Here is a 16,732-nt window from a genome sequence, read left to right as displayed (position 1 = left end):
TAGCTATGCCAGTTCAACCATTATAAATCCCTTGCATAACATTCAATATTTTTAATAATAGATATAAATTTATTTTAAAAATTCATAAAAACTAGGTACCTACTTTATTTCACCATATTATAAATAAATGTGTAGGTACTAAAAATATGTACCTATCTACCTATTCCTACCTCTGTTCATCATATAATTTGAAGGAAAATATGTGGTGAATGGACTAATAAAAAATAATGAAGTAAAATAAGCAATGAAATTATAATATTATATATTATGTGCTAGACTTTTCTATTTGATCTTCTTCTTCATCATCTATATTCCCTCATTATATTTACCATATGGACAAGTCGTAACTCACTAATCTTTCATTACTATATACTATAAATATGTAGAAATGGTATTTACTGGCCTTCCATGAAGCCAAAATGCGAATGACTTGAAGAAAACGTAGTTTGGGTTAAAACTATGCTACAGTGAATACTCCGACTACCAGAGGCGCATACTGGAAAAAAACGATGCTTGCAATATTTTTTTGAAAATGTTTTAATTAAATTTAAATATGCAGGTATCTAAAAATAGCATCATCACCATAATCACCCATGGTCAATCCACTGCTGTATGAAGGCCTCCTCTAGATCTTTCTAAAATCTTTAATATTTCCTAATATTCTTCTAAATACGTATATATATATATATATATAAATAAAAAGGATTTCAAGATATATTTTTTTTATAAAAATCGATGGTTTAAAAATAAATATTAAAACATTTAATCTACGAATTAATCAGAAAAAAATTTAGTACATTCAAGAACACTTAAAAAACTAAATTTTATTAATAAGCATGACCATAAAATAATATGTAATAATAAGATAGGATTATTTAAAGAAATCACGTTCTTATTAACTAAAACACTTTAAAATGTAAATTATCACAAAAATGTCTCAAATTACAAGCGTTGTATTTTTCCGCTAGGTACCTCTGGTAAATGGAATATGTTCCTTAATGTATCTGCAGAAAGTAGCTAAACCAAGTCAGTCATCGCATCATCAACCATATAAATTATTCATTATATTTATTTAAATGTAACGTGAAGTTTATACCAATCAATTTTTGATGTGTTTGCAGCCCTATTCTAATATAATAACATATCATTCAGCATTTGCATATTAGTAGTATTTAGTTACGTTACAAGCTAATATTTATTATTAGAGGTAGTCAAAGGGTAAAAGTAACGATAGAAAATTAAATCGTTCAATATTACTACATTATTATTTAAGCAATCATTGTATTTTATATAATGCTTCTGGAAAACAGACAACCGTAATATAATATGGTCTTGGTTATAACTTTTCAACTAATCTGTCTTTCTGTATCTGTTTCATGTAGGCTAATTCCATATTTTCATTTGTTATTTTTAGTAAATCAAGGTAAATTATAGCATACGGTCAAATTCATTTTCTAATTTTCATTGATTGTCTTTTATTTTTCTTCTTCTTCTTCTTTGGCCATATCCGCCCCTTAGTTGGAGAATATGGACACAACGCGGCGCCTCCGAGAATCCCTGTGGCTCCCCTGTCTTCTTCCTTCGTTCCAGGTCAAAGGCAAGGTTCCAGGCTTCCCGTAACTCTAACGAATACACTCTATATATAGTATTTAGCGGCCTTTCAGGACGCCGGTATCCGGTCGGCTTGAAGAACAGGCAAGCCAGGTTTAAATTCTCTTCTGGCATCCGCAGCACGTGGCCGAGTCAGGTTCAACGTCGCCTCTTCAATCTCAGTGTAATGAGAGGCTGCACGGTACGTTCTCTTATCTCCTCGTTGCTCCTAAAGTCATACTACAGCACACCCAGTATCTGTCGCAAACATCAGTTTTCGAAGGTGCCATGATTCACTACCTAAAGCAGCACCGTCAGAGTGTCAAGTGTCGAATAGGCGGCATTTGTTTTTGGCCGAGTCCTAGACATTCCGCATCGAGTTGAATGTTGCTCCAGCCATTCCCATTCGGATAGCACGTTCTCTCTACAAAATGCCATCTCCAATGATGTGTAGCCCCAGGTATTATTTGAAGCTGTCGACGCTCTCAATGTTTTACCCGTCGCTTTTAATTTTTAACCACTACCAATACATAACGAATCGACATAAGAATAATATGAATTATTTAATCTATAGTAGAAATAAACTAGAATATTTTATATTATACACATTAAAATGAATTATTACCTAATTATAATCCCATATAAACAATTTATTATACCTCTGTAATTTTACAACGTTTTAACGTCGTTTTTTTTAATACTCACTCATCATTAGTATGTTGGCATAAGAAAGTGTTGTGTGTAGAATTATTCCATTTTTGAATGGTTTTTGATTTTTATTGAGTTTTACATAAGTCGCGGGAAAATTATTGGCTGGTATGCGGTTGTTTGCGGTTTACACGCGAACCATTGGAGGATACTTTTAAATAAATAGTGATATTAACACGCATGTATTATATCGCTAATATACTGAAAAAACAAAACTTTGATATGTCTAAAAATGGAACTTCTGTTTTAATTATTTTACAGGTTGCAATATTAATAAAAATAGTGCATAAGAAAATATTTGACGCATAAAGTGATTGAATGTGAATTGGAAATGAAAAAAAAAATATACGCGAGTTCGAGTTCGACTCGGAGCTTTCTGGCTTCATATAAATGTGTCTACCTGTCCTGACCTGTCCCAATATAAAGTGAACACTTTGGTAGAACAATTCGGTACTATAATCATACAGTAACTACATCTGATAAAAAATTCTTCTTCTCCGCCCTATCACATTGTTAGACGGTGATATATTTCCAGGTTTATAGTCGATAATATGGTACTATCAACAAACGCGTCCTCTCAATCTCGATTGATTGAACTGCATGCACATATGTACAGCTATTAATGCTAACGAAATCGAATTGAAGTAGATACTTAAATATAAAGTTTAAAATCATGTTTGGCAGACACATTGAACATACTGATGGATGGACTATTCGATGGACTGTATATTATTGGCACATAAAATGGGTGGAAATGTTATGAAAAGCTATCTGAAAAGAGCCACATTTTTTTATATATTGTGTGGTAAGTAATTCATAAAACATTAGTCATAGTCTACTAGAATTTACTATGATGAATATATTATTTACAATAATCCCTTAAAAATATGACAATATCTTTATTAGCTGGTTTTCATCCACTGTCATCAACAGGATGAACGTTATTACTACTATTACTATTGTCAGTCCCCTATCATCATTAGCCATCTATTTATGGTAAATCTAAATATCCATTGAATACATGGGTCTTTTAAGTACCACCAATTAATGGTGATTCGTCCTATATTCAATCAATCTATCCTGCCGCGGTGATTTTCAATATAATGTATATTATGTGATAACTAGGAAACTTAAAATACGTACATAAAATATAAAAATACTAGTTTGGTGCTAATAATATTAAAAATATGGTATCTTGGAGGCTTTACGATTATTATTTTTTTTCAGAATTCAATCTAAAAAGAAAAGTTGTCACATAACATTGAATTTAAAAAATTGCGGATGATATTGTGATATAATTATGAAGTGAAAGTGATACAATAATTGTCGATTATTATTATCGATACACACATTGGTAATTTAAATTCATTGATATATTGCATTAACGATTTATGTGGAACCATACCTATTTAGAAATTATTGTCTTCAATATAATCAAATGTAGTGTATATGTAATATATTTTGTTATTTATAACAGCATTGTATATTTACATTTATATACAATTATTCTCAATAGAATTTATTGGTTTTTCTACAATTAAAAATATTTTATTTCCGACCATGTCCGATCCTAACGATCCTAATAAGATCATATGGGCCTCCACAAAGTTGAGGTTTGTATTAACAGATTTTGTTTTTACAAGAAATGGATGTCAGCCACTTGATACTCGTACACCTATTAGCTCCATACTCTAACTCATACACAAATTGAAAAACAATATGAATGTACTTGTCAGACCCAGGATTCTAACCTGGTACCCAGAACGCTAATAATATGTAATGATATCTAACAAGAGTCAGTTAAATAATTTAATTAAATATTTTACAATGAAAAATAATTATCATTTTAATATCGCAATATAAACTCATTAGATATCTACTTAACCATAATATTACCGATATATATATATCATTTTTTTGCACAGAATACTAATGACAAAATTTATTTAGTTTTTGAAAATTTACGTGTTTTTTCTGCATCTAAAAAGTCACCAGGTGTGGAATGTTGCACAAAAATACGACATCATTATTTCCTATTTCCCAATATAATATCCAACGTATTGGATGCAAAGACAACTAGAGCAAATTTAACGAAGTGTGACGAACATACATGACTGTCTTTTGTAAAGATTTTCTAAGAAAATATTTTACCGTCATTTTGAAATGAACCACCACTGAAATGAATTGCCATTATGACTCAACTGCCAGTCCATTGTTTTGGAAAATAAGGCAAACTTCGTAATTGTAATGTGCGATATTTCTGATCTGATACGTAATCTATAATAGTATGAAGAAAAGCGTTAATTATATAACAAATCGTCGAAGCATAGTATTTATGTAGGTATACGTCAGAACATATCTGACTACTTAACGGATAATAATATAGATACTGATGAAAAGTCTTCAGTGAAGTGAAGATGGTAATATCGATATTACTAATATCACATCTTAATGATGCCAGGCGACAGGTAATCCAAGTTTGTGCTGAAAGCTAAAATGCACAGAAATCGCCAGTATAGATGTTGACAAAAGCAACACCATTTTCTTTGTTTTTAGGATAACGTTGAAGTCAGTGAGTATGCGTTGCATTTCAAATTACATGCAGCCTTGGTCATCAAAGATCCTCCACTCCACCATATTGTCTTGAGTACGACTTATTATGGTTCGTAGTCCGTTAAGGAATTTTCATGTTCAGTACTTAAACTTTCTCTGCTATACTTACCTAAGCTTTGAACCCCTCTGAGACGAAATTCATTTCCCATGCGGATAGTCGGTCCTCTTGGGATGAGACTTACTAAGCCCAATAGTATGGTTAGGGACTGCAATACCGAATGAATATATCAAAACCGGTATGTCGGTATTTCTTATTGAATACAGGTATTAGTGCCGGTATTCCTCAAAATATATTATAGTAGAAAAATAATGTACCTATCAATAAAATATAGCTATTACAATCTATTGAAAACACTATTTTACAGCAAGCTAAAGAACATGCATGCATTTATTACGTCGACCTTTATAAATATGTATAGATAGATAATAATATTTTATAAGTTTAACTTTTTACAAATAGGTACTATAAGTCCAGATACAAAAAAATCTCTCTCAAATTCAACGTTTTTTGGATGTACTATCAACATTGGATCAATAGTTATAGAATAATTGGAAATATTTGAAACGAATGTTTTCTTTTTATATAATTCATTGCGACAATAATTCTATAAATATTTGTGAGATATTTTATTATTATGTAACTTTTGTTGGTTTCTGTCAATATATTTGCGTTTTGGCAGCATTAATCGTATACAATAAATTTGATATTACCATATAGTAGTAAGTATTTTATTATTATTTTATTTATTAATTTCCAACGTGTATGCTTTCTTAACCCAGTGCCTACGGGCCGCACAAAATTGTGTTTTTGGTAATTGCTTTTCAAATGCAAATTAACACGTTAATTACAAAATTAATTAACGTGTTAATTTTCATTTGAAAAGTAATTAGCAAAAACACAATTTTGTGCGGCCCGTAAGCATTGGGTTAATACCAAAAATACCGGTGTTTTGGCTTTTTGAAACCGGTATTTCGGTATCGATAAATAATTAAATACCGGTTTTGAAATACCGGTATTGCAATTCCTAATTATGGTGTGTGCTATAAAGCTTCTCTTAGATTTTGGCCTTATTATATGCGTTTCTTATCCTCTATAATATTATGACTTCTTGTGGATTCTTCTTTTGGCCAATCTTCTCAATACATTTCCGAAACTATCGCCTCTTTATCTATAATTAAAATTTGAATATTAATGGAAATTATCATCATGGATGGCCTTGGAAGGAACATTTGGGTATCATCGTCAATTCACATTTTAGGTTTTCGTTTATAAACTCCGTAGCATCAAAAATCGACGGTTATAATAATTAGTGAGTCTTTTTCGTAGAACACGAAATCGAATGTCTTTTAATCGCCCCATCGCCCCATATGGTTGCCTAACATTGAACAATTTATGGAGATATGATCCTCGTGGATGTCAGCAGCGCGGAATAGAGAATAGTGGGGCATAACGTATGTGTGATACAGTGACGAAGGGTTGAGGTAGGCTGTTAAAATCCACCATAAATAGTGCACACTAAATTTTGTCAGTCGTACGTATTTTTCATTGAAACAAAACTACAATTTACAGATGGTGTTGGTTAGTTTTTAAAATTCAATTAAACCCTGTTAAAACCAAGCCATAATAGATAATAGTCAAAAAATACTCGCATATCTAAAATCATACATAATTTTGAATATTTGATAGATACAATAATAGTTTTTATCTATTATAGTTTAGTTAAAGCAGGGCTTAATGAATTTAAAAAAATGAACCAACAATATGTGTAATTTGTATTAATGAATGAAAAAGTGTGCACAATTTTATCATAGTGGCCAAAGTATGCCAAAACCATTATGGTTTGGTAAGGCAGGGTTTAATTTATTTTTAAGAGCTAAAACACCATCTATAAACTGTAGTCTTAGTTCAATAAAAATAAATATATATGACTAACAAAGTTTAGTGTGCACTATTTATGGCGGATCTTAATAGCCTACCTCCACTCTTCGCTACTGGTGTGATATCTATCTCGCGGACAATTTTATGAATGGGGATGATTATGGAATAAAATAACTATTTTATGAAATACATTCTAAATGCAAATCTAATTTGCTCCTCTCTCTTACCGCCTAAATACCGATAGGATATATGGGTAACAGTCCTCGTTAAAAATCGTAATAGATGTATAGGTTGTAACAGTGTATTCTTCTATATATATTATTATATAGAAGTATACTATAGTTTAGTATATTCTATATTGAAGTGTACCTTTAGGAGTATGAGTGCATCTCTGGAATAAGACACGGTGACAACAGCAACCCAATAAATCTATTACGATAAGGAACAACCGTGAAAGTCTCAAACTCTTCAAAAAATAATATGCAATCGCGATTGAGATGCATTCATCAACCGATGCAAATAGTAATTATATTGTTTTAAAATTGTAATTAAAGCCATAAAAAATGCAATTACATTAAAGTATTACTAAAATATTCATCGTTTAGCAGAAAATTATACATTCATGAAACAATTTGCTTATATTTTTATAGAAACAATATAGCGGAATTTGGAATTCATTTTTAGCATTGAAGCATAAATTTCGACATGTTATTTTATTTTACAACTATCAATAGGAAGTAACATTAATACTGTATCGTTTATGTAAACGCGTGTTATAAATTCAATATACTTATTGTTTATTTTCTCTGTGATGTAATGCTTATTTATTGCGATTTAGCGCTTAAAATTAACTTTCAAAGACATTTGAAATAAAATTTGTAATTAAAATTAATGTAACTCATAAAGTCAAATTGATATTTAATTGACTCTAATATTGCAATGTAAACCAATTTTCTCATTTCCTAGCTATTGTAAATAGGTAATATTATATAATACAATTTTATTGATTTGAGTTATGATAATATTTTAAGATGACTTATGCAGATCTCGTCTTGAAATCTTGGACTTATAGTTAAACATCATCTGGGTTTAGTGTACAAACCGCTGCACCGCAGCAGGACGTAAATATAATGACGAAATCTATAAGCATAATGTATTTAAATTATGATAAATGGATTACCAAAAGTCCCAGTAGACCGATTAGAGTCGCGTTCAGATTATATTGCATACGCGGACAGATGCATAAGCTTATTCAATAACTATTCATCAACGCATTGCGATATTGAAAAAAATTAATAATCACTACGACATTAAAAAACAATTATAAATTCTACATTGACGATTGATTGTGTATAATTGTGTAAATAATCGCGTGTGGTTAGAACTCCATTATAATTCGACGATATTGTAATGATAACAAAAAAACTTTGTTTCAAAACGTTTGATAATACGGATTGAGAGTGTCTTTTGTAGAATTTTGAATAATTTTAATTTACACCCATTAGACGAGCTACGTGTAGACTTTTTTATTGTTGAATAATACAGAAATGATAAATTAAATCATAAAATGGTTCTAAAGATCCTGGAATTAAAATACTAAATTCGATTAGTTGTTAATCGACAGCGCAGTAGTAAATAAACAAATTAAACTGTTTTTTTCAGTAAGTTTTCATTATTTTTTATATCCATATCAATTATTATTATACCATCGTCAGAGTCGTATCCTTTGATGTCGGTTAGGCTTAATTCGACCCTTATCCGCATTTCCTGCTTTTCTCCAGTCTTTATTAATTTAATATTATTTTGTGACATACACTTCATCAGGTAAGTTACCTTTGACAAAAATTAAAGCAATAAAACTATGTATAAAATATACATTGTAATAAAAATGAATCAAATTGTGATAATACGTAATTAAAAATGTTTAAACTGCATGAAAAGTTAAATAAATTTATTGTCTTGGCGAAAGTTTGATTCGCTTTTGAGATAAGACGGGTTTAAATGAAAATACAATCAGAGTTTCTTTGGCACGTTGCGTAAATAGTTCACGTGTGAAAAATGTATAATATTATATAACATTCAGAAATAAAGTAAAATATTCGATCGGATTTATAGAGAAAATGAGAGCCGGCATCATTATACTTTTAGGAAGAATAGTTTTATCAGATTAAAAAAAAATCTTATGCAGACGTTTACAATAATTAAAAAAAACATTATAATTTAATTACCATATTATTTAAATATTAAGTACAAAAATCTTTTTTGAAAAGCCTCAGTAACGTATTACATAACAGAATCTTTTATAGAATAATTCGACTTACTGGAATTCGAGCACACGTTAATAATGGCATCACCTTGATTACTCACAAATATGTTATCTATTTCTTAATAGGATACGAAACAACTCATATAGGATAGTTATTGTGAATTATTCGCAACAATGATACTTGGGTCGGTTGCTTACGACGATACATCAGTGAAACAGCAAATAATTTTCAACTGTAGACGCGACGAAATTTTGGACTCGCTGGGCATTCGGAGAGAGAACGTCGAGCTGGGAACACGTCAATTTGTTTCGTGAAGGCGACGGGGGTATTAATTCTGAAATCGTGTAAAGATGACTAAAAACGTTACCCATTTACTTGAAAAAGAAAACATGTCAATGAATATATTATTATTGTTACTAATAGAACAATAAACAGAACATTAAATGGACGCATGTTGGATTTATATGACAAATTATATTTCGTTCGGCATGCGTCATTTACACCCGCGACCCGCAATCCGCGCCACGATCTTTTTAGACCGTGCCTCAACTGAGGTATAGCCTTAATTGATTAAGTAAAATAATTATCCCTAAAGTGAAAGACTCGTTTCAAGATTCTTTTCTAGTATTTTTCATAAATGTGTATTTGTGAAACTTTTCAAATAAAAAATAATGCTATATTCTTAAATAGTGTGTATCTACATTCAGTCCTCAATAAAAATAATTGGATTAAAAATAACGTATACAGATTAAAATGTTTCATAAAAAATAATTATAAACTACTTTGCTAACCTAACGTAAATCCTTATCAATGGCTGGGGCTGGGGCGTATCAGCAGCTATGTTCTGGGAAAATGTCCACTATGTAGTACTATGTTTGTACATCCCAAAGTCATAATATTAAGTTGGTACCTACTAACTTATATCATACACATACATTATTATGAGCGAGATTTTTTTTTGTAAAACAACTGGGATAGAACGCATTTGGGCGCTTATATAGTACCTATCTTAAAATGTAACCTTCAATTAATCCTAAAGACCTAAAGGAATGGTAACTAGTAGGGATGTATGGAAGAAAAACATGGATTCTCATTAAAAATAGGTTTTACATTTAGAGTAGCCTAATGTTATATAACAATGTGCATGTTGGGCATAACGGTCAAAGACTGCAAGAAAACCAATGGGTAAAGTTGCAAATAGGTATGCGTTGTGTTGATAGATGTTGTAAAGTACCAGAAGGAGTGGATAATCGCTGTACAAAAATATCGGCATCCTGAGGCAGCCATAATTATTATTATTAAACTGGCGCTAGGGGCCGTTCAGGTCCATGGCCGACTGCACAACGTTTCTCCAGGCATCTCTGTCCAGCGCTCTCTCTTCCCAGTTGACTATCCCCAGCCTTTCCGCATCCCTTTGAATGTTGTCCGCCCATCTCCGTCGAGGGCGGCCAAGAGGTCGAGTGCCAGCTGGTGTGCCTTTGTAAATCCTATAGAGAGTTCTAGATCTTTCAGATCTAACAACGTGGCCCGCCCATCTGAGCCTTCTTGACCTCAGAATATTAGTGATTCTAGGTTGGTATCGGTCGAAGAGCTCAGCGTTTGTGCGGATGCGCCACCGGTGGTTCTCATTGACGGGTTCAAGTATTCTCCGGAGGATTCTGTTTTCAAACACTTGGAGCGCCTTTTCTTGTTTTTCTGTTAAACCCCACGTTTCACATCCATACATGACGATTGGCTTGATGACCACGTTATACACCCGGAATTTCGTTTTGATGGACAGCATTTTGGACCTGAACAGACGACTCAGCGCGAAGTACGCTGCATTTCCACTTCTCAGTCGGTCAGAGAGCTCTAGGGACATTTCATTTTTAGAGGTAATGTTGGAGCCCAAGTACTTGAAGAGAGAGGTTCTCTCGAACGAGGAGTTTCTTATTCCAATGTTTCCAGAGGGTTCAATGCCTCTTGTCATTTTCAAATACTTGGTCTTTCCCACATTTACTCGTAGGTTCAACCTTTTCGCTGTGTCCTCCAGAGGAGTGAAAATATCTCTGACTTCTTCTTCAGATTCTCCGAGCACCACCAAATCATCTGCGTAGCCCAATATTTTATGGGACCCATTCAGGGTAACTCCGCCTTCTGCTTTCAGAGCTTCTCTAACGGCTTTCTCTAAAGCTAAGTTGAACAGCATGGGTGATAAGGAGTCGCCTTGTTTTAGTCCTGCTGTCACCTCAAAAGATTCTGATATACTACCTTGCATATGAATTCTACTTCTGGATCCGTCCATGCATACTTTTATTATATTTATAAGTTTTGACGGTATTTCAAATTCTTTCAATATATTCCAGAGAGCTTCTCTATCAATAGAGTCATATGCGGTTTTAAAATCTACAAAGAGACAGTGTGCATCTTGGGCGTATTCCCATTTCTTTTCAAAGATTTGGCGCAGTGTAAAGATTTGATCGGTAGTACTGCGGTTTCGTCTAAAGCCGCATTGGTAGTCACCAAGAATGTTTTCGGCATATGGTAGAATTCTTTCGAGAATAATGTTCGACAGAACTTTGTATGCAGTAGGAAGAAGAGAGATGCCACGGTAGTTTGCACAGTTGAGTTTGTCCCCTTTCTTGAAGATAGGACAGACCAGTGATTCTTTCCATTCTTCAGGGATCTTTTCTTCCTCCCATATTTGTTGCAGTAGCTCAAGCATGGCACTAAGAAAGGTTTCTCCCCCATGCTTGAGAAGCTCCGATGGAATATTATCGTTTCCTGCCGATTTGTTATTCTTTAAATAACTCAGTGCTCCCATCAACTCTGCCTTATTTGGTGGCGGTATAAGAGGTTCTGCTGTCGCGATTTCTGGCGATTCCAAAGGTTCATCTGGTACAGAGCGTTGAAGTAAGTTTTCAAAATGGGACTTCCATATGTTTCGCACTTGCTCTTTGTTTGCCACTATCTGACCCTGTTGATCTTTGATTTGTAGCGTGCTAGGTTGAAAGCCTCTTTTTTCAAAGCTCACTTTCGAGAAGAATGATCGAGTTTTATTTCGTTTTGCTTCTTCTTCCATCTGCTCAAAATTACTTTTGATGAAGCTTCGTTTGCACTTTCTCAGATGCTTTTGGACATTTTTGCACGTCTCGCTATATCGTTTCTGTGCTTGGCAGCCATGGTGTTCAAAAATGCGAAAAATAGGCAGGCTCCAAGCCACGAGCGAATGGATGAGAAAAAGATATTTAGGGAAATGATCATTTTATTCGATGTAGTAAGTTTACAATAGCGTAGTGCTTTTACTCAGTCAGCTATAAATGTAATAACAATATTCATTACCACTAAGTACTTTTTGATACGCAAAATTAGCGCAAAGATATGCAATCTGCACACTTGTAGCTATTACGCGAATAATCGTTAACAACGTTACATTCGTGCGAGTTGATTTAGATTAGTGTCTGTTATAGATATACTGAGGTCTATGTAAATTGGCCGAGGAGACTGGTCAGTTGGCATAGCGATTGCTGGTCACCATAATATTATTACAACACGACGCTCGTGACTCGTTTAGACTTCTAATCCAATTTTCTTCACAATCTTACATCTTTTAGCCATAAATTTTGCCGGGGAAACAAAGAAAAATGCATATCAACTTGCCGGACATTATTACGACATCAATAGAATAGAATTCAAAATTTCGCGCTCAATCATTATGAAGAACGCTACTGATCTATGTTCCCTGTTGATAATATTTAATATGTTGACTTTATTTTATCTGAGAAAAATGGGTAATTAATACCACATTAGCGTGAAGTTCCTTAGATTTGACGGAAAATATGACTTAATACATTGGACGCTAAAGACGCGGCTAGCGCGTAACGATCAGGTGGCCGTTAGATATAATTAGCGTGCTATTTAAATGTGGTATTTAATTAGTAATTATCTAGTCAGCAGTCGAATTGTTAATTAGAGCGACACCGTGCAAGATAAAAATATGCAATAGACTTTATGACGTAAGAGTAGTCGGAAATAATAATGGTAACAATAATAAAGTTTACCCTACGTAATTCGTGCAACAACGAAATCTGCGCATTTTCAAGGTTAAGTTGTTCCACTGTTACTTACGATACGTATGTAACTACGACCCTATGAAGGAATTGGCCTCCTCCAGCATCTACCTCCATCCAGGTCTGTCCAAACCCGCTCTCCTCCAGTTTAGGGCGCCAAATGTCTTCCAACTCGACACTCTCCCTCCAACTTATACGAGGTCGATTAGTTCTTAGTTTACCTTACCCGCTTCCCGAATGTCAGTTTGGTCCATCATGTGTGCATGGCTCAGCAATCTAAGGCGTCCCAATTTGATGGACTGCACAATGTGCGGGCCCCCGTACAAAGTGTAATGCTAGTAATTGTAGATCCTCTCAAACGAGCCCAATACTCTTTCCATGCTTTTAGTCATATATGACAACTGGTCTTATTAGTGTTTTGTACAAGATGCATTTAAAGTATCAGTTTAACGTAGCTCCTTCATTACACAGAAGCGACATTTGTTACCTAGCACAATTCTTCAATTCAATTCAATTCCTTCAATTCCTATAGTGCTCTCTCTGTTAATAAAGGACACCAGGTACATGAACCCTCTCAAGGACGATGTTGTGCGGCCTGAAAGTATATATTTATAATGTTAATATATATTAAATATAAACATTTAAATACATAATATAATATTTTCTAGGTTTTAAAAATACCTAAGATACTGTTATAATTTATTTCACAATGTTTATAAAGATGTTAGAACTGACTGTAGCTTGTCATGTAAAATATCGTTGAAATACTTCATACAATATTGCCAATACCAACTAACTAGGTACTTAAATTCTGAATGAAAGTTTGTCTTCTAAATGTACTAGCTATAACATTATAGTATTCCCTTATGACTAAATCATAATATACGTCTCATTATGTTCTTTTATATGCTTGTAAATCCGTATTATTCCAATTTACATAGTTTATAGAGCGACAAAATCAAATGTCATTGATTTACCTGTAATAAATGCCGCATGCAAATATTATCATTGTCACTTTAGTGATTTAACAAAAATTAAATTATACTTAACAAAATATATTTAAACAAATTTATTTTGAAGTTTTTGAGAAACCGATGTATTATAATGTGTTTAATTGAAAGTATAAGAGCAGTTATCTTAATAATTATATGGATTATTATTTTAAGTGATTCTCAGTGGGAGTCATATTTCCTTTCATTGTTTTATAAGCATTCATCTCACGAATTTACAAGAGAAAATCTGCTCACAATAATTATTATTCTTGTTATATTATTTCTTTTGAGATCAGCTTTCTCTCGTGTCATATACATAGTATGTTATAAGTATTAAACTAATATGTCTGTATATTATATATAGATATTATTACATTTTTAACATAATAGAAAAAGTATTTTTATGTCGGCAAATTTAAAAAAATCTTCATAGTAAGTATTCACCGTATTTAATAATTAATAAGTATTTAATAAGTTTTGATACCTTTATTACCATACGATCAATATTGCTTTACTTATTGAAAAAAACAAACCTCTTAATTTTAATAAATTATTTAAAAAAATAATTTCATTTAAATTAAATAAAATTGATTTGTGTACAATAAAACATATTACTGATACTCGTTAGGTTTGCGTCTTGTACTTTGTCTTTGTACTAGATGAAAAAGAGGTGATAAACGTGTTATAAAGTTTGTTTGGGGTTCATTTGATAGATCGCGCTTTTCTCATTGTAAAAAATTAGTAATAATTTAAAATAACAATTGAATATTTTTATCTATATATCAAATTTTACTATAGTTAGGGAGGCGCTCGCACAAGGTAGTGGTTCGAGTGCGGACCAAAGCGAAACAAACGACCACTAATGATCATAATAATTATAAACGTCAGGTCATACACATTCGATAACCACTTGTGAATTCGACAGGTAATAATAACTCAGGTAAGCACCTGTAAAAATGGAGTATCTTGGTAGGATGGGGAAAGTACCCGGAAAAGTGCGGGGGTCACGGACCCAAGAAGAGATGATATTAGTAACCTGCTAGATTTTCTAACCCCGCCCCCTTCCGTACAAAAATAAATTATTAAGGATATTTATTAGAAATGGACCATGTACACATTCTGTGTACGTGCTTGTAGTTAGATCTAGAGGGTTTATGAAATATTAAGTAAATAAAACGGTATTTTTCAGAAAATAAAATTATATTTCATATCAAATTTTGTGACATTCATAATCAAAATAAGTAGAAATATTTTTATTTTATTAATTAATAACTTATATCTATTAAATGCAATAATTTAAAGTAATTACATATTACACATACCTAAGTATAATATATTATAAATATCATGTTTAAATACTTATATTAGAACATATCTAATAAGGGGTCGCTCAACAGTATAAGTTATTAAAAAGTATAAATTAATGACAAATGATTCTGAAATAATTAACAATCTGTTTTAGAGTTAACAATTAACATGTGATATTTCCTTAGACCCATCACTTGATAAGATTAAAATACTGTGTATTAGGTACATAGTACATGTTATATGACAATGCATTATTATCTTTTCTTCTGATAGGTTGTTGCGAAGGTACGTACACTTGAGGAGTATTATAACTTAGAGGTTTCTGAAAATTGTTGATATTAGCGGGAAAAACTTGGTTTTGTGGAAACGGAACTACGTATTGGGCCTGAATTTGTTGAATGGGTTGATCACGATAAGGTTTTTGAGTGTACACTGCATTTGTACCGAAGTTATTTCCAAATGGTGACACAGCTGCTGCATTGGGTTTATTGTAATTTTGATACAAAGGATATCGAATATTTTTTATTGGCGAAGCATTTTGTGTAGTGATCGGAGGGGATATTGTTTGTTGTAATTTATTTTGATATAATCCGTTAGTAGGTCTCGGCCGTTGTGGATTTTTAGCTTGCGTTATTATGTTGGGTTTCGCTAAAACTATTTTATGGTTAGCACTACTGGTTTTGGTAGGATGTCTTGAAGCATCTTGAAACTTCTGAGGTCTATGATCGCGGCTGTTCTCAATCCGAACTCTGAAATATAATAATGCATAATATACAATGAGAAACCTTGATGTTGAATAATTTTAATTCTTTAACCGAAAATAGTTTCGTCTGAAAGGCAACCATATAAGGAACCGAATATCATTATAAAACTATTATTATTCAACGCTATCATAAAAATTAGAATCTATTCAATAATTTTATCTAAATTGTTTGTACTTATATCTCTTTTGGTTAAATTCAGACAGTATTCGAGCTCCAGCCAAGTTGGTATGTTCCATGACATACTTGATAAACATTCTTTATGCTGGGATGCATTTATGCTCGAAAAGGCCTTGTGTTAATACGTATTGGGAAACCCAGAAAAACTCCCCATTAAAATGACATTTACAAAATATTAAATACAATGAAACCTCTATTATTCGGGCTTGGAGTATGTGTGTTTTTGTTTTTTTCTTGATTTCTATGAGAACAATAATTTTCCATGAGTATAAGAGAAGGTTCGATTAAAAAAAATCTTATAAGTAATGATAAAAGTTCAATTTAAAAAAAACTGGTAGATAGTAAAAGCGATTTTTAAATTAGATTATCCAGAGTTATTGTCGCT

The sequence above is a fragment of the Rhyacophila brunnea genome, unplaced genomic scaffold (genome assembly GCF_057557595.1).
Source record: "Rhyacophila brunnea isolate RB1 unplaced genomic scaffold, BYU_Rbru_1.0 scaffold_3, whole genome shotgun sequence".
NCBI classification, from domain to species: domain Eukaryota; kingdom Metazoa; phylum Arthropoda; class Insecta; order Trichoptera; family Rhyacophilidae; genus Rhyacophila; species Rhyacophila brunnea.
The sequence above is the reverse complement of the archived record's forward strand: the minus strand, read 5'-3'. Positions refer to the sequence as shown.